The following is a 25,862-nucleotide window of genomic DNA, read 5'->3' on the forward strand; positions in this document are numbered from 1 at the left end:
TCACATTTATTATATACTACCCATTGTCTCATTAATCTACCTATATTGACATAAATGTGATTTGTACATAGACGTGTGTGTATATGAGTATGTGGGTGCATATATATTAACACTCACCAGTTTTCAGTACTTTATATTATAGACACATCTCAATTACTTCTAAAGAGCTTTAATAATACAATAGTATGAACCTGGTTTAGAATTCTAGGATGGGGGCTCCAGCCCTTGATCTGTTCTTGATGCTGTTACTTGAGCAAGACTGTGACCCTCTCACAGGCTCTTGTGTCCAAGTGCAGAAACCATCCCTGCCTTACCTCCCTCCCAGGGTTGCTATGACAGCGAGCCAGTAGTATGGCCAGGAAAGGAGCACAAAGTGGCCTAATTGTCAGCAGCCCAAATTATACCTTCAGGTTAGCCAAGCCAAGGAAAAGGTATTGTTTTCCCCTACATCAGGTATCTAAACACTTCCTTAATTCACACAGATAGTATTCCACTGCACTGGCCCTCTCATTATCCAACTCACACTGTGAGAGAGCACAGAGAGAAATCCCTCCCTGTACATTACTTTGCTCAGATCAAGTGAAGGGTTCTTTGGAAAGACAGAATGCCAGGTTGACTTCTAATCATCTTTTCTCTTTTCTGAAACCAGCTTAAGGGATCAGAGGTCTTATCTGGAGCATTTTGCCCTCACTCAGTTTTCTTTCCTTTTCTTCCCATCCCCCCACCGACCCAAATAAATAAATAATGTGCACATAGCGATAATGATCTTTTCTTACAGAAGGAAAAGGGCATATTTAATGTCACCTTCTTAGCAGTCTAGCTGGAACTTTGCATTTTAACTTAAGTTACATGAACCAGGCACAGCATTTTGACCTACAAATTTTTCTCAGGGGGAGCTTTTCATGAGGAAGTTTCTTCCCGTCTCTTCCCCACTTTCTTCAACTTTTCCCACCCTGTCTACCCAAGAAAAGATCTCTTGAAAGAAAATACATAAATCTTCAGCTTATCTAGGTGACATGTTTTACAAAGAATCACAAAGATTCTGTGATTGGTTACACAAGTCAATTTTCCATTTACATTACAGAGCAACAATTTATTCTACTATAAAACTAGCCAACCCCACTTCTGCAGATACCTTGACCAGGGGCCAAGATTCCTTGATTCTTTTGTTGCTACCACCAGCCTTTTCACTTGCACAGAGCCACCAATACTTTATAGCTGTTTCTCTTTGGGTGTATTTCACCTATTCCATCCCTGTGTGTTTAAGACAATGAGCACAAGTCTGCAAACAGCAGTCTGTAGCTCCTGCCAGCATTAATGGTGGAGCGAAGAGCATACCTCGCCATTGGCTGACTGAGGTGTTCATAAAAGGAAAGACAAGCAATGATGAGAGAAAACTGTAATGATTAATAGAGCACTTACTATGTTCCAGTCATCTCAGGATAGAGAATGATTATCTCCATTTGAGGGATGAGAAACATGAGACTTAGGGAATGTAAGTGATAGTCCTAAAGAAAAACAGAAAGTAACAGAACAGGAATTTGAACTTAGGTCTGTCTCTTACTGAAGTCCATGGCTCTTAAATGCAGTGGTGTACTGAGCGGGATAAACTGAGGTGCACATGTGTACACAACTCTAAGAGAAGAGATGTCTTCTCTGAGGACAGACACCTTTTATTTCTCTTCTTTGGACAGTGGTGAAGAAGGTGTTTCTATGCTGGGTCTAGGGCAGGATTTCTTGACCTTGGCAATATAAACAAATTGTGAAAGATGATTCTTTGTTGTGGGGGTCTGTGTCGCCTGTGTACAGTGTTCATTAGTATCTCTGGCTATTTTCCATCACATGCCAGTAACAACTCTCTCCCTAGCTGTGACAACTAAAAAATGTCTCCAGATAGCCAAATGTCCCCTAGGGGACAAAACTGCCCCACTGAGAAGGACAGGTCTACAGGTAGTTTAGAAAGTCTACCTTGCAACAAGCTATTACAGATCCTTCAGGGGCCATATAAGGTAGAGATTAACAGCATAAATTCTGGTATTAAACATACCTGAGTCAGCATTTCAGCTCTGCCACTTACTAGGCATTTGGTTTTAGATGAATTACTCAAACTCTTTGAGCCTTTGAGTGTAAAATTGAACATATACCACTATTCTGGGGATTATAAAAATGCAGATGAAGTCATTAGTAGAGTGTATGACCCAGTAATAGTGCAATAATGTCAGTTATTGTGAAGAAGAAAAACAGAATTGAAAGGTGTCAAATTTAATAATTTTATCACATGAGTAGACTGAGGTCCATAAATGGGTATTAATTCTGATTAGGACCTTGTCTAATTCTCCAATAATACACATTTTGGCCACTGCTTCCAATGCCACTGATCATTTCCACCACATAAGGTGGCCTCTTTGAGTCTCCTGGTATATTTGTATTCCAATTTGTGGCAGTCAAATTGTAGAATGGGACAAGTTGAGTCTTTTTTGGGAAGTACTTATCATTCTTTTGATGGAGCAATGAATCAATGACAAAGGAAAAAACAAACCAGAGGAAAGAAATCTTAACTTGTGTAGAATCACTGTAGTGGTTTACAAAGACCTTTCCAGTATTTGGTAAGTTAGAGTATTTTGACCTTGATATTCCACCAAAATCAGCTCCAGTCATGGAATACCTCATGTTGTTTGACTTTGCTCAGTGAAAATGTTTGTGTCACCACTTGGTAAGCACAGCTAGAAACCCTGGGATCTCAATTTAAATGGAAAAATACCATCTCGATATGCGATTTGTATATTTATTTGTGCCTTATCATTTTAAGGGATGTTATGAAATGAGCTAGCTGGTGGAGGAAGTCATGTAAACTGATACAGTAATTAGTCTCTCACTTTAAAATGTTGGGGATAATTATCAAGTCATGTTTAGAAGGGATCTCTCCCTCTTCCTGGCTGGGGTTGACATTCAGTTACCCTGGATTTGGTGAACATGGCTGGTGTGTGTGTGTGTGAGAGAGAGAGAGAAAGAGAGAGAGGATGGATATATTCATACATGCCTTTAATAAACTACACATTACCATGATCTTGGCCTCATTTGGTCACCAGATACAGGAAATCTAAGGCACAATCCTTGACTCAGATGAATGACAGCTCAAAATAGAAAGATATACATAATTGCATACATGATGTACATACATGATTACTGTGAGGGTGTTAGTAGACCTATAGCTCTCAACCAGTATGTCACAGCATACAACAGTGTACCCTCAATCCTTCAAAACTGTGCTGTCAAATTTTGACCGACACTCAAAATTATTTTTGCAATAAAAGATGTACACTACAACATCAATATGCTGCCTAAACAATGTGGAATTAGGTTATTTAGCTACTTCATGTTAATGGGAAAAATTATTAGTAATAATAACTAATAAGCATAGGACAATTTGAAGTCAATTTTTCTAAAAGAAAAACTGTGTTCATTGTACAGATAATATTAGATTTTTTTCAATTTTCTAAAGCTTGCTTTTAAAAAAGGTTCAATTCTAATCCTTTAAAATGTCCTGCCAAAAATTCTAGTACTTTCAAGAAAGGATTACATTGGTAGATGAGGAAGGACAGGAAAGCTACCTATGGGGGTATACTGGGTTTCTCAATGTGGGAAAAACTGGGAGATAATGGATTAGAAGTAGTCAAGGCTATATACATGCAAGTGTCCCTCATCTCTCATTATGATTTTCTACGTTTAGAGCATTCAGCATACTCAGAAACCCATGTCCTATATGTTAACTGCAGCTTCTATTTGGAATCAGAGACCACACTCTATATAACAGATCTTAAAGAAAAGTGAGAACCATGAAGGTGTGATAGGTGTTCCAGTGGACTTTTGGAGGATGCACTGAGGAATTAAAGGGTTTTTGACTGTGATATCATGATTCCTTAACTAGGGCAATCATTTAAATCCAGAGAGGCTTGGGAAGATTCAAATCCAGTGTAACCATCAGCTAAGCATTCTCCAGCTGAAGATTCTGTGGTTTGAAACCCTGAATTTGCCTTTAGAGCTCTCAGGTATAGAAGCAAGCCGGGGTGAAAGGATCAGATATCTATATAAGCACATGGTCTCTGTTTTGCCAATAACCTAGGTATTTCTGTAAAGATGAGGTTCTCTCTTTTCAAGAGACAGTTCAAGGAGACTTTTCCTATTAGTTTGGGCTCTCCAGAATATCATTTAAAAGCAAAATCCCTCCTGTGTACACCCCTTTTCTTTGGAAAACCTCATTGCCATAGTTGGCATTTTAAAACTTCACCTGAAGGATCTTGGTAACTCTTTTAAAAACAGAGCTCTGGACCTGGAAAAGACTTTAGTCATCCTAACAGGTAATCCTGACTCAACCCATAGCCTCACATCACTCCTACCTTTTAACATCAAAATAAATTCTCTTTCCTCCATTTTGGATCTTCTAGTTTGTCCACTTTGTAATGCCTGTGGTCTGGGTTCAGTTGTAACAGCGGTTCTAAAAATTAAATGTGCAGCAGATTCACCTGAAAGCCTTGTTCAACAGGCTGCTGGGCTCCAACCCCAGAGTTTCTCCTGTTAGTGGGTCCAAGGTAGGTGGGGCCTGAGAATTTGCATTTCTAGCAAGTTCCACGTGACAGTAAGGCTGATGCTGCTCATGAGGGATCACACTCCAAGGACCACTAAATTAGATGCTTATGCATGAGCGGTAAAATGCACTTCTAGAGAGCTCAGTCCAGTTCACAGACAATTGTTTTACTCTCTCATGATATGTCCCTGCTTTCATTTCAGTAAAATTACTGGTCAAAAGTGCCCCTATAAAGTTCTTGGCTTTTTCTGAGTTGTCCTACCCCTTAATGCAGTGAGGAATCTCTGAGAAAGAGGCATGATCTAGCCACATGGCTCATTCAAGGCTTATCAATAGTTATTCACAGGAAGGTCTTTATGGGTCTATCTGGAGTGCCTTTTGTGAAAATCATATTTGGGATCACATATTTGAGCATCTCATTTTTATATACAAATCCTGAAACCAAAACAGGTGATGTGACTTGTTCACATCCACAATGCTGGCTAACAGCACCTGGCAGGGCTGCTCTTAAGATCTTAGCTTCCTGATTTGGTCAGTTTGCAGTACAGAATCCTGCTCCAGCAGGCCAGGCTCCCTGATCAGATCATATATCATATGATCTATAGTACATTTTTTTCTGATTTGAACAGAAAGCTCCTAAGATATAGTTTAATCATTAGAGCTATTACTATGCATGCATTTCATTGTGCACAGAAGATACAATGAAGTTTTTTTTTAGTTGGCACCATCCTATTTATATTACTTGGCTATGTATGTATTTATAGGCTACAGATTACCTTTAAGCATTCTGATTTTAAAAGAGTAATATTCCAAAATGACTATTATCCTCAGGGAATAAAGACATTTTATTTTTGTAATCTCTTTGTCTTGCATCATATATAACCTCTTGTAGCTAACTGAATTAGGCTTTAATTGTAGGTGGATCCTTTTGATTCCATTGTCTAGCTATGCAAAATTTTGCAGTAGTTAGGAGCAAGGCTAAAAAATTTTCCTCATACTTAATAAGACACTATTTGAAAAGAAGGAGTGTACAGATTTAAGTACTGTAGGTCATAATTTAAGTAACCTGGGCCCTAACCATGACATAGAATAAAATTAACTGCTTTCCCTCAGAAGTTTCTTTAGCAGTGTGCTGAGATGTAAAGACTTCACATGAGACAGACCTTCAGGTGTGGGATACTCCTGAGCTGACAACTTAAATTGATTCTTAATGAAGAATATTAATTTAATTAGGAGTTACAGCATGGAATTTCATTTTCTAATGGGCCTCAAAAGTGGCTGTGTAAAATCATTTTGAGATCGAAGTGACTGTGAGTTTGGACTGGTTTTCACCAGCCTGTCACCAACTGAGAAATCAGCTGTTCATTCCTTAGATGGGTCAGGAAACCTGACAGCTGTTAAAATTCAATGGTCCTCTATAAAACTTATGTAACTGAAACTTTACTCACTGAAAGTTTTTGCAATAGAAATCTGAGCACATATACTTAAAAAGGCAGCCCACTATCTCACCAGATGAAAATTAAAATGCACATCAGAAATAATTCACTGAACATCATTTAATTTTCGTGGGTCATTCCCACTAAGTTCTTGCTAATGATCTCTCTTGGCACAAAACTGTTTAACTCCACTTCAATCTTCTTTATTCATTTCAAGGAAAGCATTTAATAATGAGCAAGTGGCAAATAATTAGACAAATAAACAAACAAACTTGCCAGTCAACTCCAAAGGGAAATCACCTTCCTTCCTCAGTAAGTTTCCAATCAGGAAGGGCAGGAAGAAGTTAATTAATGTGCAACCAGCAGACGGATGTGATGTGGGGACACCCACATATGCAGTAAGGTGCAGGTGAATAATAAAGTCTGTGACATAAACAGCAAAAGGTCAACGTCTCTAGCTGTCAGGCAGGTGGTGACTTGAACCACACAAATCATTCACATCAAAGGCTCGAAAGGTGAAGCCAATGAGACAAATCCAGCTGGAAAATCCAGCTGGATAATCTAGAAACATTATCTCTTTATTTCATAATATGTAACCTCATTTTAAAAAACACTATCCCTTCCCACTATTCAATTTTGCAAAATATGACAAATCTTTTATCCGGATGGACTCTCTTATGTAACAGAATCAAACAATAATAGTAGATTCCACAGAAACCATGATAACACACTACCTTGGCTAGTAACAGAATTTAAGTGAAGGTGAAAAAGTGAGTCAAGAATTTAACTCTTAAGCGTAATTCTTTTTTGATTACTCACCAAAATCAGCAATTTAAGGCTGTGATTAAAAGTAAATTCCTATGATTTACAAATACATTAAATTCTTCCTCAGTATGATTCACTATCTCTGAAACTCTGACAATATTTCCCCTTTCCATAAAATAAAATACATACATTAACAAACCAAGAAAAGAACAGTAGCTGCAGTAATGGTGGGACCAGTGACAGTTTTGTCAAATGCAGGCTCAGTGGGAAAGACTATTACTCACCAATAAACCGCACAAAGGACTGTTCCTTACTGCACAATCAGTGCCTTGAAGACTACTCAGCCCTTTCCCTTGAACTCTACAGCTCATCCATTCTGTTCCATCCCAGAACAATCTGCTGTCCAGGTGTGAACCTCTCCCACATTTTGGGGGTACTTTTCTACTTGCTGTCTTGTATTTTAAGTATCACCTGTCCCTATCACCCATATTGTAGTGGATGCTCCTTGAGGGCAGAGGCTGGCTTGTGGAACTATTGCGAAGCACAGTGCCTCACACACAACAGGTTGTCTACTAGAATGCACTACTTGTATAGTTTAGCAGTTTACAAATTGCAGGCATGTGACATTTCTAATTCAACCCTCCCAGCCACTGGGTGACACAGGGCTTTTCCCCATCCATTTTCCTGAAAAGAAAACAGAAATTTAATGACTTGCTCAAGACCTGTTAACTCTTAAGAAGCATAGGTAGAATTGAACCTGGAATTTCAAATGCCACAACTGCTTCCCTTCCCTTTACCACCAAAGCAAACACTGGTTTTACCTGTGAACCACAGTGTCACCAATCAGCAAGTTTTATGGGAGGCCATGAGAGTCAGGCCATTATTGCGTATGCATTACAGTTGTCCTTGTGGAGCTATGTCCTTATGGGGGACTACCCAATTGCTCAGCTACTGATGTTCTGAGCTGGATAATTCTTTGTTGTGGAACTCTCCTGTGCACTGTCGGATATGTGGCAGCCTGGTGGCATCCCTCACCTCTACCCACAGAATGTCGGGAACATCCCCCAGCAAGTTGTGAAAATCAAATGTGTCTCCAGAAGTTGACAAACTTCCCCCAGGGGAGAGAGAAGCGTGATCACACTGGTTGGAAATCCCTGGGCTATAGAAAGGCCAAGTTTCCTTTGGCAGCAACTGGGCACATAACCCAAATTAACCAAACAGAGCATCCTACACTGCCCTCCTCTGCCCTTGGTCAGTCCCTGAGTGTGTGTTGTCAAGTCAGGGACAATCAGTTTGGGTGTGTGGGGAGGGGCAGAAAGGGCACTGACTAGGACACTGGAAGAGTGAGAATGTCTCACTCCTGAGATCATGGCTCTCTGAGGTCATTTTGGGAGCAGGTGGGAAGCAATAAAGCCAGTACAAAGGAGTATATACATGAGAGAAGAGAGAACACCCCTATGACACTGTGTAAAAACATTTCATCCAACAGTACCTGAAACAAGCTCCAACCTTCAGAATTCTCATTTTTCACAAGCAAATAAATTCCCTTTTGGCTTATACTGGTTTGACTTAAGAATATGAATTTTGCAGCTGAGAGATGCCTGATTTCCTATAGTGTGTGAAGCCCTCTTCTAGCATACAGTGAAAGTCAAACCTTTTCCAGGACAACAGAGTCTAACATGCTCTGGCATCCTCCCTCCCCTGCTCACCAACCCATGTTCCAGCCTCAAGGTCCTCCTCTTTTCTGTCCCTCAAGGCACCAGGAATGCTCTGTATGTGCAGGTCTCTAACCTGGGACACCTCATTGGTATCAGCATGCTTCATGTCCTCCAAGTCTATGTTCAGCAGCTCACTGGTGGAGAGAAGCAGCCATAACTAGGTATGGTGTAAGATGGGTACTAGGCATATCAGGGTAGTCACTTCATAAATTACATAAATGTCTAATCACTGTGTTGTACAGCAAAAATAATATGATATTGTATGTCAACCGTAATTGAAAAATAAAAAATAAAGGTCCCCTGTTCAGAGGCAGAGAGCACATTTTGCATGCATGGTGGGGAAGGATGGCGAGCTGTTAGAGATCAGGGACTTGCTCACACATGGGGGTCTGTTACTCATTGCTGCTCATCTTGATTTGCAAATCTGAAATTTTCAGTTTTTGAGTGTGCGCCTGGACTCCTTCACCCAGATTGGTATTTCTTTTGTTGCAGAGCAACCCAGTTACACTTGGTGGTTTAAACTAGTAACTTTTCACATCTTGAATTCTAGTTCATACAGTAGTCCGCAAATATTTACTAAGCTCCTAATATATGTCAGGCTCTGTTCTAGGCTTTGGGGACACATCTGTGAGCACTAGAGACATACCTCATTGCTCTGATGTACCGTCTAAGGATGTGGGTTTTCATGGAGACATGATTTATTGCCTGTCTGGTCAGACCTTCTGATGGGTGAACTCACATTTTAAGGGAACACACTGGAGACATTATAGCAAAGTGTTTAAGAATGCATTCGAATCAACCCAAGATGGTCTTTAAAAAAAAGTAATAGACATATTCTACACCATGCCAACATATCACACATTATGCTAATGGATTTAAGCGCCTTATCTCATTTTGTCCTCACAACCATTTGTTGAGGTAGACCATAATTAATCTGTTTTTTAGGTAAAGAGACTGAAACTTCAGATTCAAACTCATACACTCATCATCATCAAAATGGGAGGAGGCAGAGCTGGGATTTGAACTTCTGAACTGTTTAACTCTAAAGCTCTTGTTCAAAACTACTGATCTATGGGATCATCACAACGTTGTTCAGAGTCCTTCCCCTGCTTGCTACTCCACCCCCTACCCTGGTTATTCTTCCATGAACCCTTCAGAAGTTCACATGAGAAACTCTGTTCTCACATGCCACATAAATTAAAAGGTTGGCCTAAAAATAACACATGGGTTCACTACTCTAGATAGCGAATTACTTTTTAATGCATAATAACTGACTACTCGACCAGCTCAAGACCTACAGCAGGGCTCAGTTGGAAGGCAACCACTCTCACCCAGGCCAATGCAGTCCCATTGAAAAAGCTCTTTCAACTCAGAAGATAGAAAAAAAGAGAAGAGCCAAGGACCTATATCTTACTGTGGTTTATCATGGTTAAACTAATCATAAACAAAATCTCAAGAAACAGTGGCCTTGGAGAAAATCAAAGGCAGTTTGGAATGTGTATGGGGTCTGCTGGTTGATCTCCTGAGAGCTCCATGGTGGGGTGCCTGTGGGTGCTTCATCAACACCTGGGCACTACTGTCTCACTCTCTTCAATGTCAACAAAGTCTCCTCAAGCAACTGGTGATTATTAACGTAGTCTCTTCGGGGCCCTAAGATGGAGAGAGGTTGGTGACAATAGAGGTGAATGTTTCAGTATGGCCACAGTTCTCCTCTACTGCTTGGTGGTAAACAACTGTGCTCTCCAGAGAGTTCTGGTGTCCACAGCAGGCACAGTGAAAATGTTAATGCAACAATTCAATAAATATTTAATGGTTCTTTCCTTAGCTTACTGATGCGATTAAACAGAAGCCTCATTATTAAAACCTACATTCACCTCCTCTTTTATTTATGAACTTTATTGCTTTACACTACCACACAGATAGGTTTAGACAAATTGAAGTCATTGATATAGTAGAAATAGGAATAAACAACTCAATTCCACCAGACTGGCAAAACTGGATACAAGTCATATTCTAGCAAGAGGATTTGCTCCTGTCCCTCAGTGTGACAGACAAGACTGAAACAGAGCTAGATAAGAAGCTACCACAGGAACACAGATCAGCTATTTATACCATGATGGTGTAGTCAGAGGAAGGAAAAAAAAAACAACCAAGGCCCCTGAATTTAGTTCTTACCTACTAAATAGCCAGGGCTTGTTATTTATTATAATAGTATATTATATATTTGACCAACAATAATTTCTCTCAGTGTTTTTCATTCTTCCCACCCACATGATCCTTGTCATTCTATGTCCAGCTCAAATGTTACTACCTCTTAGAAAACTTCTCTGTCCTTCCCAAGTCAAAATTTATCATTTGTTCTGTTGTAGTTCCTTTTATTTTGTTGAAAATGCTATTATAGCTCTTATCTCACAGGGTGAATTAAGTATTACAGTCAGAAATAGTAGAGTTGAAAGTGAAGACTCAAGTCCAACTGTCTACATTTGCTACTTACCAGTTGTGTTGTCTTGGGCAAGTTTCTTAACCTCTCAACATTGAGTTAATTATCTTAAAAATGGAGATGATGATGGTGCCCCAAAAAGACTATTGTGAGATTATGTAAGATAAGTGATTTGGTACTTAGCAAACCCTCAAAAGGTTCCAACTGCTAGACATCCATATCTATATATCACACACACACACACACACACACACACACATACATATTCCAACCTATAGATATAAGGTTTCAGATTCCTTCTACATACATGTGTAGTTGTTTGTAGTATAAGTCATATACAGAAGGAAACAAGCCACATATCTACCTTCCACCAGCTTCCCATTTAGGATATAAAGTTGTGAACCTATTTGGCTAAATTCTGAACCATAGTAGTGAATAGGGTCACTTTTTAAGGCCACATGCCTAGGCACTGTTTTTTAGCTCCCGTGTCTTTCCTTTCACTCAAAGTGGTTTCTCTCTGCATGCATGTCTGAGCTTTTTGGCCATACACTTATTTCCTATTCTATGTGACTGAAGAGAAGGTTTGGGAGAATCTCAAGATATACATTGATGTTTAAGGGGAAGCAGGAGGACCTATTTTGGCTTCAACTGCAGCCATCTGCCCTCATCCAGCCTTCACAGGGCTTTCCACTGATTGATGATGGTTGCCATCCTTCATTATAGCTACTTTGGGAGCATCCCTTCAAGAAGCAACGATACAAGTCACCCATTACTTCATTCCTAATATTACACATGTCTACCCTCCCCAATGCTTGAGGAGACACAGGGAGAGAAAGGGGAGGCTGTAGAGTTGGGTAAACATGATTCAAATCCAAGTCTGCTATCACAAGGCCTTGGGGAAGATGGTAATCTCTGCAAGACTCACTTTCTGCTCTTATTACATATGGCAGAGAATTCTAGTTACTTATCCCAATGTCCTGTCCCCCAGCAGCAAGGCTCCCATTGAGGTCTGAGCCCACTAACAGCTGGAGTAAACAGCTACATTTCCCAGCCTCTTCTGCAGGGACGAAGAGTCATGTGACCAAGTCCAGCCAAGGAGATGGTAGTAGGATGGGGTGGGATGTAGAGAAGTCTCCTGAAAAAGAGTAGATGTGTACTTCTTTCTCCCTCTCTTCTTGCTGCATGGAATGCTGATGTGGTGGCAGCAGCTGGGATCATGGAATAACTCTGAGAATGAAGCCATAGGCTGAGATTGACAGCACAGGAAGAAAGAAACCTGGATCATTCTGATAGAGTGAAGCTTCCAGACCAACCCTACACAGACAGCCACCTCTACACTTCTTACAGGGAGAGGAAGAAATATCTAACTCATTTGTATCATTGGTGACTTTTTTCTGTCTTGTGCAGCCCAGATTAATGATAAAGAAGGCTTAGTGATAATGTAAATAAAACTAAATCCCAGTCCATGACCTGATTTTGTATAGGCCATGAGCTAACAGTGATTTTTAGAGATGAATATTTGCAATCAGCTTGATGATAGGGAACTGTAACTCTAATCCTTACTCCCTCTTTATTAGTAGAAAAGAGATATATTCAATTTCACAAAATATTTTTTGTGAAAATCTGTTTTTGTGTTATATAAGTACCTACATACTGTCCTCTATTTTGCCTCTTGACTCACACAACCTGAAATATTTACTATTTTGGTTTTGACAGAAAATATTGTTGACCTATGATGTTGAAAAGTCCCAAATATTACTGGTCACATAGAAAATAAATGATAGCTATTGTTATAATTAAATCTCCAAAAGACTCTAGCACTGAGGTTACTCAATTATTTGTTTATTTTTGTGAGGTATTATAGTCCTACAGAAAGTATGAATTAATTCTTTGGTGACAAACAGATAAAAAAATCTTCCAGAGTCAGCCTCACTCTTTCCAAGCTTCTCCACTTTCTTTCCTACTTCTTGGTCACCAGGCATAAAAAATAAACAGGAAACTACAACAAAGACACTTAAAATGTATTGTTTCCCAAGCCTCCCCCCACTCTCCCTGATGTAGATGTATTATTTTTAAGGCCATCTACTCAAAAAACAAAAATGAAAAATGTAGGGCAAAATGGATAAGACAAATGGACAAAACAAGCCTAATTTCATTTAGACTCTCTGGAATGTTTTGGTAACTGAGCCTAATATTCATCCTATATTTCTCCACCTAATTCCAGATTTGACATGTATAAATTGCCAATCTGGTACAAATTAATGGAACACTGGACAAAGCCACATATATGATTCCACCATTCATCACATGGTAGTAATGCTTCATCTATCACCAAACTCAACTTGGGGAGCAGTTCAACCAGGAACAGTTAAAGCATCAGTTATGACTTTCCCCAACTAAAAGAAAATTATATGGCTGAGTTAAACCAGCAGTTCTCAACCTTTTTGGCAATGGTGCCAAGTTTCTAGTTCATGCCCACATTATACTGCCAGTTTGTGCCAGATACTTCCTCCACCCTCTGCCCCCAACCTTCAGTTGAGCATGCTCAAATCTGTAAAATAGTTTTGGTTGTTCAAATACTATCAGGCTTGGGATTATGACATGGGGGTGTAGGATTGGTTCAGTGGAGGCCCCAGATGAAGATGGAGAAGGATGTTTATGGCCCAACATTTCTCTTTTATGGCATAAGGGAACAAAGGGTTGAGTTGGCACTGGCAGTGGGGGGTGGGAGTAGATGAATGAGGTAGCACTGAGTGGGACACTGGGAGGTAGAGTTGTGTCTCTGGCCAGGTGTTGACTCCTTCAAAATGACCACATCCACTCCTAGCATCCCACTGCAGGAAGGCCGGAAAGCGTGGTGATTCACAAGATTTCAACACATCGAGGAAACATGGGCTTGGCCAGTGATTTAGGAGAGTGTTGGGTAGGCTGGGGAAAGATCTCAGTTCCTTTAAATCAGCCATCATCCTTGGATATGAGAAGTTCTTCATGTTGCAAAGCATCTGAAGCAGACAATTGGGGTGGGGTCAGAGGGAGCGTTCTTGATTAAAAGTAACATGAATTTTGTCTCAGCATTATATGTGCTCCCCAAAGATACAAAGGGGACCAAAAAACCCTGGAATTTATTTATTAAAAAATGTGTTTTTATTCTTACATGTTTAAACTTCAGTCACCTTCAAAGTGCTCTCTATTTGATACAATACACCTAATAAGATATTTTTTCCTCTGCTCAAAACAGTTTTTGAACATGTTGATTTTGATGTCTTTTAGTGCTTCTGCTGGTTTTTGTTTCATCTCTTCCATATCAGCAAAACATTTCCCTTTGAGCACTTTTTTCACCCAGGGAAACAAACAAACAAAAGAAGTCACTGGGGGAGAAAGAGGGTGAATAGGGAGGGTGGAGCACGGGGGTCATGCCACTTTTTGGCCAAAAACTGCTGAACACTAAGTGTAGTGTAGGCAGGTAATTAAACTATCATGAAATGATAGTTTATGCACTGAGTCTTCAAAAATAATTCACTGAAGCTGAATGCAGCCTGTCACAACCACGCCAGCTAGCACACTGATACAGATGGATTCCTAGAACACTCACCTAGCTGTAGAAGCCTCTACTACAAGCAGCCTGACCTCTGGAAGATAATTCTGGGGTTTTATTTGGGTCCCCCTCATATGTATTAGAATGTCTATAACAGCATTCTTTGTAATATCCTCTAACTAAAACTAATCAAATGTGCATAAGCAACTGAATGGATAAATTGTGATCTACTTAACAATGGGACACCATACAACAAACTAAATGAATGATCTACAACTATATACAACAAAATGATTAAATCTCACAAGGAGAATGTTAAGTGAAAGAAGCCAGATACAAGAGTACTTATTATTTGATTCTATTCATTAAAGTATAAGAAAAGGCAAAATCTATGATACTAGAAGCAAAGGTAGTGATTCGTGTTCAGAGGATGGAAGAAGAAACACAGAATGGCTTCTGGGCACTGATGACATTGGACTCTTAGCCCATGTGCTGGCAACACAGGTGGGTGTGTCCAGTTTATAAAATTTCATTGAGTTGAAAACCTATGATGTGTTTACTTTCCTATATGTATATTATACTTTAGTGAAAGATTTCAAAATTACAAGGTTGCCTTTGAGAGATCAGAAACCATAGTTTGCTAGTTCTGAAAAAAGCCCTGGCTATTCTTGGGATGGAGTAGCCCATATCACTTCATTTGACCATAAGGTTGGTTCAGAGAGAAGGAATATGGTAACAGTGGTCTCAGCAGTAGCAATAGTACAAATAAATATAGTAATTAGCTAATATTTACTCAGCATTCACCTGTGCTAAGCACTTTACAAGTATTATCTCATTTAATCTTCACAACAGTCCCATGAAGTATGGGCAATTACATCCCATTTTATAGTCAAGGAAACTGAGATTCTAACTCCTGATTTAAGCATTCTCATTGCTTCCCCATGTGGCCAGGGTGGTGGTGGGGGATATCTTGGAAAAGCTGACCCAGGTTTCTTGACTCTCAAATCAATATATCCCTGTTGATTGGTTAAAAAATTGTCCCCCAACAATATGTATCTTAAGTCCTGGAACCTGTCCATGTCATCTTGTTTAGCAAAGGGGCCCTTGCAAATATAATTAAAGATACTGGAATGAGAAGATTATCCTGGTTATCCAGGTAGGTCCTAACTATCACTGTAAATGTCCTCATAAGGTAAAGGCAGAGGGAGATTTGAGATAGTCACAGGTATGAAATATGGAGGCAGATATTGTAGTGATGTGGCCACAAACCAAGGAAAACTACAGATGACTGGCAGCTACCAGGAACTTGAAGAATAAATTCCTTCCTAGGGTCTCTGAAGGGAGTACAGTCCTGTCAACACCTTGGTTTTAAAACTTCTGGTCTCCAGAACTGAAAATAAATTTCTGTTGCTTTAAGCCACCATAATAAGAGGTCTGTCTGGAAAGAGTCCAGTCATTGTTATTATAACAAGAATGTTTTTGCAACATCAGTGTAAACTTGCAGCCAAGGAGAGTGGACTGGAATGTGCATACATGAATAATGATGACTTCACTGTACTAGTCAGTGGGGGCAGTAGATGACACTGAATGAGCATGTGTACTGTGTGGATGTCACATTCAAAGTGACTGAGGAAGTAAAGCAGTGAACAGTGAATATGCATCAAATTTTGAGTTAAGCTTGAACATTCTTCCATGGAAACTACTGGATGACTCAGAAGGCCATAGCTAAGGGCAACTGGTGATTGGCAGCTTCATCATGACAAAATACCTGCCCATGCTCACATCTTATGCAGAGTTTTTTTGCAAAATATCAAATTACTCAGGTGACTCAGCCCCCTGTAGCCCAGATTTGGTGCCCTGTGACTTCTGGCCTTTCCCTAAACTAAAATCACCTTTGAAAGGGGAGAGATTTCAGACCATCAATGAGATTCAGGAGAATATGATGGGGCAGCTGATGGTGATTAGGAGAAATGTGTGGGGTTCCAAAGTGCTGACTTTGAAGGGGACTAAGGTGCCATTGTTCTATGTACAATGTCTCTTGTATCTTCTTCAATAACTGTCTCTATTCTTCATAGTATATGGCTGGATACCTTCTGGACAAACCTCATATACTATCCATTATCTAAACATTATACAGCAACACCTAAAGAATGTTCTATAAGAGGGCAACAGGTGTTCTTGAAAAGTATCCTGGGGTCAAACAGTGTTGGGAAGTAATGTCAGACAGATTTCTTTACAGCTTGACATCTTAGGACCTTTAACATGTTTATTACGCTATATGTGTCTTTGAGAAGAGGAGAGGGTAACATGGAATTTTCCAAACTTAACTGGAGGACCCCATGGGGCATTCCCAGGATGCGCTACAGTATACCATGCTGAAAACACTGATGAGACCCATGAGGGAAGAAAGGCCTAAAAATTTAAGGTTATTACTTTATTTTTTCATGATTATTTTTCTAAAGCCCAAAAAAGCAGGACATAGTAGTTACCAGATCAAGAGTTGGATGGATGATCTCCATGGGCCCTTCCAAATGTAACAATCATGAATTCTTTATGTACAAAATCAAAGATGTTTCTTGCCTCTCATAGATATTGCTAATCAATCACCACACTGTTGCTAGAGCTGAAAGGGCTCCGTAATCCTTAACCAGAGCTCCAGGCAAATGAAACCTCTGTACTATTCCTGTCCTAGTAACTTGATGAATAGTCCAAATAAATAAACAATGGCTAGTGGGTTTTCAAAAATGCCTATATTATTCTCTTCCTGCCCAAGGAAGTACATCCTCACCCCTTCTGATATCTGTTAGTTTTTTCCCCATTTCTAGAACACACAATCCTTCACCCTGATTTTTAAATGAGTACACAGGTAACCATGTTGGGTGAGAGCCTTTAAGAACAGGAAGGGGAGGAAGCTTGGGGCACTATATATCTAGACCAGCCTTTTTTCTCTGGCCAGGTTTCTCTCTAACAGATCAAAATATATACATGTTTACTGCTCTCTGAGTTCCAAAGCCATTTGTGGGGGGTGTAGCTGATCTCAAAAATCTTTGCATCTCAAGACAATTCCCAGGGCAGCAGCTGCATCTGATCAGACTTCCTTGGCAGGAGAGTTCAGAAGCTCTGGGTCTTCAAAGAAATACATTAGCTGGGATGTAATTTTTAAAAGGTGATGAAACACTTATGCCTCATTCGTACTGCAATAACACCTTCCTCCAAAGGCTTTACAGACCTCTGCAAAAGGCAACTATCACTGACCTTGGTTAAAATAAAATAAAATAAAATAAAATAAAAATCTGAGGCTCAGAAATGTTGCATACATGGACTCAGTGTGGTCAAGAAGCACATTAGTCTTTCTATCCCCTAAGAAGGAAGAGGGAGATGAGAAAAGGATGAGAGTGAGCAATAAAAATAATTTTTAAACTTTTCATTAATAATTTTCTTGCAGTTTATGTCAGACACTGAAGTACAAATAGTCATTCAAGTCTGTAAGCCCCTCCTAGATGGCAGGTACTATGCACTGAAGATGAGAGTCGACTGACACAGTCAAGTAAGAGGTCAGATTGAGGAGAATCAAGAAAGGGGCCTAAATGAGACTCCTTGTCATCTCTACCTCTTCTCACAATGTTGCCTCTGCATTTGCTGTTCATAGGATTCTATCCAGGGAAGGAGCAGCTTCTGCAGACAGCAGAGGGAGGAAACGGGACTGCTGGTAGGCTGTCATGGGCATTAGGAAAAGGCTTCAATCTTCTGGGGTGGGTGCTCTGGGAAGGGTCTTAAGGGAGAATTCTGAAGGAAGGGTATGGCTAGCAGAAAGGAGGTGGCGCTGGGAACTGTGGAAGGGCCTAGTGAAGGAGGCAGAGCTGCTTTAAGGATTCTGAAAGCTGTGTGAATTGAAAACACTTCACAAAGGAATCAATCTGATCATGAGTTGTCTTAGTTCAGCAGTTGGAGAACTCAAGGCAATGAGCTGGTCACTCCCCATGTATTAGCATTAGTGCCCAAACCTCTGTGCAGTCTCTCTATAGTCTGCCACAGCAGACCACATAAAAAGACCTCATGGACTGACATCTACTGAATGCTAACATTGTGGAGAGGGTCCTTCAGCAGACAGTCTTGGGCAAGGGATAGTTTACTAGGTTCAAATTGTAAAGAGAAGACCCCCAATTACCCAGAACATACATTTGATCACATGAACTTTGGCATTTGATGATCACAGGTTCAGCTCCCCTGCATGGCCACTTATGAGCTGTGTAATCTACGGAAGTTACTAAACCTTTCTGAGACCACTCCTCCTCATCTGTGAAACAGGGATGATAATGGCTCTATTCCATAGAGTTATTGTGAGGACTTCAAACAATAATGGACAAAAAGCAAAGTGTGTTTCAAGGTAGAGTCCAAGGTCCTACTAGGGATGTATCTTAAAGTGCATATTTCAGCCCTGACTGATGTGGCTCAGGGGGTTGGGTGTTGTCCTGCAAAGCGAAAGGTTACTGGTTTGATTCCCAGTCAGGGCACGTGCCTAAATTGTGGGTTGAGTCCCCAGCCTGGGTATGTACTAGAGGCAACCAATCAATGTTTCTCTCCTTCTCTTCCTCCTTTCCTTCCCTTCTAAAAATAAATAAATAAAATATTAAAAGAAAAAGTTAAAAAAATTGCAGATTTCCATGTCTTACCACAGACCAATGGAAACAGACTCTGAAGGATATTTTTATGTATAGGAAAGTCTAAGAAAGATTCATAAGACATTTAGTCTGTGCTTGGCAAAAATCTCAGTAAGTGAATAGCTCTCATTCTGTTTATTACTATTATCATTTATGATATGCAAATATAGACCTCTTTTCCAGGCTGGACAGCCTAGTGCTCAAAATTAGAATTTATCTGAAATCCAACTCAATAGCTATTTATTCAACTTCAGAAGCCTGAATAGAGCATCAATGATTGGAAAAATTAAAATAAAAAAAGTAATTACAGCAGCCTAGGTGAATGCAAAGTAATCTTTTGCAAATGTTCCCAAGAAATCAAGCAGTTACAGTTTTTCTTACCTTTTTTTTAAGAAGTAGGAGTATGAGGAAAACTTTCCAAGTTGTGATAAGCAGTATCATGTATACACTCCCTGTGGACTGGCAACTTGCCTGGGAAGGTGCACTATGATGGGGGAGACCCTCATGATAGGGAGAATGATTTCTATACACAGGCTGGCTGGTAAAAGTCAACTGTGAAGCAATTCTCAGAGGCCTCTGGACTAAATTTGCAGGGAAATCATTCGTGAATTTTCCCAGACATTGAGTCCCACAGTATCTGTGTCTGTCTGTTTCCTCTGCCACCCCTAACTACACCTGTCATTCACCTGGAAGACATCCAAATACAATCTTAACAAATATGAGTTTTCCTCTGCTTGTCACACAGAGAATCACGTTATGAAAAAAGAAGGTCACCCCAAAAACTGCATGGTAATCAAATGCTAAGTATCCTGAAAAAGAATCCCTTGCCATTTAGTGTTTGAGAAAATAAAAAATAGCAAACTTTTTAAGAAAATTATGTTTAAACTCTCACTTTGATTCCCATAAAGTTCATCATGTTCAACAAGGATTACCATTCTATGTTCTGGCACCCAAAACAATTCTTCCCTCTGCTTCCTCTCATTGACATCAGAATATCACACTGAGTTTGTATTTGCCCAGAGCTCTCCTATTTGATTATACAGCTAGGAAATGCTTAATGTGACTGGGTACCTTTCAGGAAAGATTAAGAAAAATAGCCCGGGGAGCACAGCATCTCTAAGACTTAGTTTTCCAAATTATTAAAAAATGCAACTCTCTGGAAGTTCATCCACACAAAGCAACCAGTTGTGTCCCTTGGTTGCCCTCAGAGTCTTTTAATTGTCCATTTTCCATATTGCTGATGCAATTTAGGGTAAACTCAACACAGAACCACTTCACCTTGTCTGCAAATGGCTTACCAAAGACCATAAATGTCATCACCAAATTGGTGAGCAATAGTTCAAACCTTTGCATCTCTCATTCCTTGAGACATCTGTGTCCCTAAGGATACCAATCCTTGCTTAAAGGAAATCTTGGGAAAAGGAGCCAAGACCTTTTCCTGTTGAGGCTAGTGGGAGGAGGGCAATGAGGCTTGATAAAACTGTCCTCAAAATAAGTTCCATCTTAAAAAGCTTATAAAGGGAACGAGAGAGTTTAGTTTCTTAAATGGAAGCCGAAAAATAAAATATAAAAGGTTTGTTGATGGAGAACCTTGGAAGACTGAGAGAGTTTGAAGACATCACTGCAGAAAGATTGCCCAGTACCAGAGCTTTCTTGTATTACACCCAAAGCTGTGTACCATCTGAGGCTGATTCAGGAAAATACTCAAATCTCCTGGTAATTTCCTGCAGACAGGGCATTTAATCATCTCCAAGCCTCCACCACAAGAGGAAAAAAAATTAAACCAAATGATTCACACTCTTAAAATGAATCTGCCTTTAGAACAAGAACTGTTTTCTGCTCTTGAAAAGCAGCCACGATTTGTTATTCTAACAAAGTGTTCTTTTCCTCCAAACAGAAATAAAAGTCGCTCAAGGAGTGCTTGTACTGATTTCTGTTCTGCATTTCTTGAAACTTCCACCCAGTCAACAGTTTCTCCTGGCAGGTTCTCAGAAATCCAGGGAGAGCTGGGTAGTCAGTGACTAAGAACACAGGATCATTTTTATAAGCTTCACTCTCCCGGCCCCAACTTTTTGGCCCCATGGGAAGATGTTTTATTGTAGAATGAACAGAATTAGCTATATATATATAAATTCTTCACTGCTAGGCTCACTTGACACCTTTATCTGAATTGCTCAACAGCTGGGAAGGTTTGGCAATTGATGATTTGAGAAGGAAAGGTCCAAATCCTCTCCAAGTGGTATTTGTTCTCTCTGTACATACAGGACCATATTCATCTATCTAATTACTCAACTAAGTTGCACAGATAAAAACATCTGTTTGCAGAAAGCAGGGGACCCAAAGTATACAAATGATTCACACTATCTAAACAAGTGTAAATAAAGGCCAGCCCAGCAAAGAGGGCCCCTAAGAGCCAAAATAATTTAATATGGGTGGAAAGGGAGTTTGGCAATCCATGCATCAGACTTTGCTCCAATTTTGAAAGGCATTTCTTCCAGCTGCCTCATCTTTAAAAAACAAAGCAAAACCAAAAAACCTCTGACCCTCTGCATTGGGATCTCAACTTCTAGCTTAGGTACACACACATGAACAGACTAGGGACAGATGGGCAGAAAACTGAAACTACATCTTTTAAACAAATCTCCCCCAACCCCTATGAATTATTTTGGTATTAAACTTTCCCAGGATACCTCAGACATCCCAGATTTGTATGATCCCAGTCCTCACCAAGTCCTGACCTGGAAGAGCAAGGTTCCAGCTAACTATACCCCAACTGCTTTCTCATCCTATAGATTGATTCCCTTACACAGAGGAAGGAAGGCCAGAAGAGGAGGGGGTCTCTCCCCAATCTCCACCCCTAATTCAGAGAGAATAAATGAATAAACCCAAAGTTGCTTAATTATAGAAATCTACCAAGGAGTAAAGGAATGCATTTGGAAAATTACAGGAAGATAAGCCATAGGGAATGTGAGGAGAAGTAAATAATTTTTAAAGTAGACCTTCCTGAAGACATTAAAAATATTTTTGATAGTGTAAGGGAGATACGTAGCTCATTAGTAACACATATTTAAAATATGTGAGGGAAATATAAATGTATAAAGACTTTCAAAAGGCAAGTTCTGGGAAGTTTCACTGCTTCCTCTGAAGTCATCTTAATAGGACAATATTATTCTCTCCTGATTATATCATTATTACTATTATTGATTAATAAAGAAGCCGAGCAAAAGCTGGTAGACACTCACCAAAATGACCCCTAGGTCTGGGTCTCCTCCCAGAGCTCACAGCCTCCCCAGTGTCTGTGTGGCAAGAAGCATCTCTCCCACAGGTTAGTTTCCCAGTTCAAGGCCCCCTTCCCCCACCCCACCCCCACGAGAGTGGTGAAAATCAGGAGCCAATACACCCCAGCGCCTCCTCCAGGCTCCTGGGATACGGGGGCCACTTACCCGGCTCAGCCTTGCATTGCTCGCCGCTGCGGCGCCTCTGCTCCAGGGAACTGGGGGGAGCCAGGAAGGGGCCGTAGACCCAGGGGCCGCTGCTGTTAAGAAGCTCCGTGGGGCATGGGAGGACAACTGCCCAAAGCCAGAGGGAGTCTTGTGGGGGATCCGTGCAAAGCGGGTGTCATTCCCTGGGCGGTGGCTGCTGCCCCTGCACAGCTCCGGATCCAGAAAAATCTTTTTGGTCCTAGGGAGAGAAGCTCCAAGCTCTCCAGGCTGCCTCCAGGCTGCTTAAAGGGATACCTCCCCACCTACCGCTCAGCTTATTGGTGAAAATTCTGAGCCACAGGCCAATCCTAGACCTGTTCCCAAACTGAGATTTCAATCAAGGGAGCTACTGCTTTAAAATTAGAAAGGGCTTATGGTGGGTGCTGGAGGGTGGGGAAGTGGGAATGGGAGCACGGACAGGTATTCAGCCACCTTTCAGAAGCAGGACACAGGCTCTCTGGCACTTGAATGCAGAGGTCCAGAGAGCTAGCAGTGGCTGAAGAGCAAGATTATACTGTGCAGACCACATGAGGAAGACAGACATACCAATCCCTTGGCCTTCATCCCTCCCATCCAAATTCCCCCAACTTACTCATCCTTCAAGGTTTATCCAATTCATCACACATGCTGGAGACCCTCTATTCCTGGGAAGAGCTTCTAAACTTGCCCATTATTCCTCCCTTCCAAACACTTACCACAATTTCACTTTTTTGCATTAACTGTCTCTCCCTTTACACTGTAAATTCCATCAGAGCAGGGATGTTTTCATCCACCATCACACTGTGTCACTCCCTGCCTGGAACATGGTGAGCTCTCAGTAAATATTTGGTGATTGAATGAATGAATGAATGAATGAGGAAATGAGGAATGAAACATGTCCTGTGTTGGCTGTGACAACACCATTGTAAATTCAGAGGCAGTATTCCAGAGGCCAGGTGTTCATTCTAGACAAGACTGTGTTGGAACATGCCTCCATAACTTGTGCCTCAGTTTCCTTGTCTGTAGAGCATGATCATGAAATCTCCTATTTCACAGGGTTGTTGTAAAGATTGCATTAGCTCATCTCTGGACTAGAGAAGGTGCTCAATCAATAGCTATTGTTATTACTGAAATCAAATTACATTCGCTGAAGGTTGGGGCTGGTCTGACTGCTGGTTTAGCTTCTCAATGAGTGCCCAATCATTTGTGAAACAGATACTAATTAAGTGCTAATTCAGCACCAGAACCCATGCATGGTGCTGAAATCACCAATGGCAGACAAGGTCCTCAACCTCAAGGAACTCATAGTGGGGATTAGGGAATGTTTTAGTCAGGATTTTCCAGAGAAACAGAACCAACAGAATACATATATGAGGGGATTTAGTACAGGAATTGACTTGCATGGTTATGGGGTTTTGGAGGCTGTGTAGTCCATGGTATGTAGCCTGCAAACTGGAGAGCCAAGAAAACTGGTGGTATAATTCAGGACAAGTGCAAAGTCCAGAGAATCAGAGGCCAGTGGTATACATCCCAGGCACAAAGCAAAAGCCTGAAAACCAGAAGTGCCAATGTCCAGAGCAGGAGAATATGGATGTCTCTGTGTAAGCAGAGAGAGCATATTGACCCTTTCACCTGTTCACCTTTTTGTTCTATTCAGGCCCTTCATGGATTGGATAATGCCCATCCATGTTGGTGAGGATGGTCTTCAGGAAATCTACTGATTCAAATGTAATCTCTTCTGGAAACATCTTCACAGACATATCCCAAAATAATGTTTACCAGCTCTTTGCACATCCTTTAGACTAGTCAAGCTGACATATAAAACTAACCATCACAGGGTGGGGGAGAAGAAAGAGAACAGACAGACAAATAAAGAGAATTATGTTTAGCGATACTCAAGCAAAGACATATTTACAGGAATGTCTGTGGTAGGTTATTTTATAATATCAAAATAATGGAAAACAATGATAGAATAAAAGTAGGGGAAATGGTTAATAATTTATGGTATGTTCATTCCATGGAGTATTACAAAGTCATAAGAAAAGAAAGAGGCAGAGTTAAGTACACTAATAAACAATGAGCTCCAAAATACATTGCAAAGTGCAGTACAGAACATAAAATGTTTCCCCAGTTACATAAATACGTCTTCATGTATTGTATATGCAATGTATGCTGTATGTGCATACGTGCTTCTAGAACTATGCCTAAAAAATGGTAAAGGTTATTATATCTAGCAAGGTGGTTTGAAGACTAGGCAGGTCTAAGATGGGAAGGAGACTAATTTAATTTCATCATACATCCGTGGGTATTATTTGAATATTTTACCATGATAAACTCTTAGTTCTGGCAAGATGGCAACTGATGAAAGCCAGAAAATTCCAACCTTTCAAGCACCTAGATATGATAAACAAAATCTAAAAAAATTATTTTAAGTGCTTAGCTGACTCATAATAAAGGAAGGAAAATTTCTAGGTAGTAGAACTAAAGAAGGAAGTGAAAACAAGAATGGTAAGCATGTAAACTCACTGTGGCTATGAGGTAGGGGGAAGGTGGTTGGCAGCAGGGGATAATATTGTCTTGGTTTCCTAGAGTCTAGGATTTTAATGCCCATGCAGGAGAGAAAACAAGGTGTTGGGACAAGGAGAGGCAGAAAGTACGAGACCTCTTCAGAAAACCAGGAACACTCACTGAGGGCACACAGATTAGAAAAATTGCCAACCAGCCGAACATAACTTGTCTGTTGCTACCTGTGTTCTGAGTAGAAGCAAAAAGTTTAAGCTGAGAATTGGAGACCTCAGACCAGGGGTGTCAAACTCTTTTTCATTGGGGGTCACATCAGCCTCGTGGTTGCCTTCCAAGGGCCAAATGTAATTTAAACTCTTTACCAGTTAAGGAGTAGTTACATTTATACAGTCCTAAAATTATTTTGGCCCTTTGAAGGCAACTGTGAGGCTGATGTGGCCCCTGGAGAAAATGAGTTTGACACCCCTGCCTTAGATCTATTCCTTTGAGATTGGAGTACTAATAACAAGTCAGAATCAGAAAGCTCTACCTGAAAAATTAATATAAAAATTGGTCTGGTCTTGTTCGTGAGATGCCAAGAATGCCTCACAGAAGTAAATGAAAAATTGCTCTGGAGAGCAATTCCACAACCCAGGCCACAGTGGGACCTGCAGAAAATGAGCCCCCAATATAGTAATAACATCCAGGAAACTGACAAGTCACAAGTCAACAAGGATGAGGATCAGAGGATAAGAGTCA

At 40.4% G+C, this 25,862-nt stretch overlaps 1 protein-coding gene across 2 annotated transcripts in view; it reads right to left on the reverse strand.

Moving 5' to 3' along the window:
* The window catches only part of PRICKLE2 (prickle planar cell polarity protein 2), a 347,805-nt gene that overhangs the window by 137,971 nt on the left and 183,972 nt on the right, over positions 1-25,862 (reverse strand). The window contains exon 1 of one of the 2 annotated variants that reach the window (XM_045832343.1): positions 22,584-22,800. The exons of the other annotated variant lie outside the window; for it this stretch is intronic. The gene's annotated coding sequence lies outside the window, so the exon portion shown is untranslated. Of the gene's footprint in view, positions 1-22,583; positions 22,801-25,862 lie in introns of those variants that run through there. 2 annotated transcript variants of the gene reach the window in all.

Source organism: Phyllostomus hastatus, unplaced genomic scaffold, assembly GCF_019186645.2.
Source record: "Phyllostomus hastatus isolate PE091 unplaced genomic scaffold, TTU_PhHast_1.1 phas_contig_16, whole genome shotgun sequence".
NCBI classification, from domain to species: domain Eukaryota; kingdom Metazoa; phylum Chordata; class Mammalia; order Chiroptera; family Phyllostomidae; genus Phyllostomus; species Phyllostomus hastatus.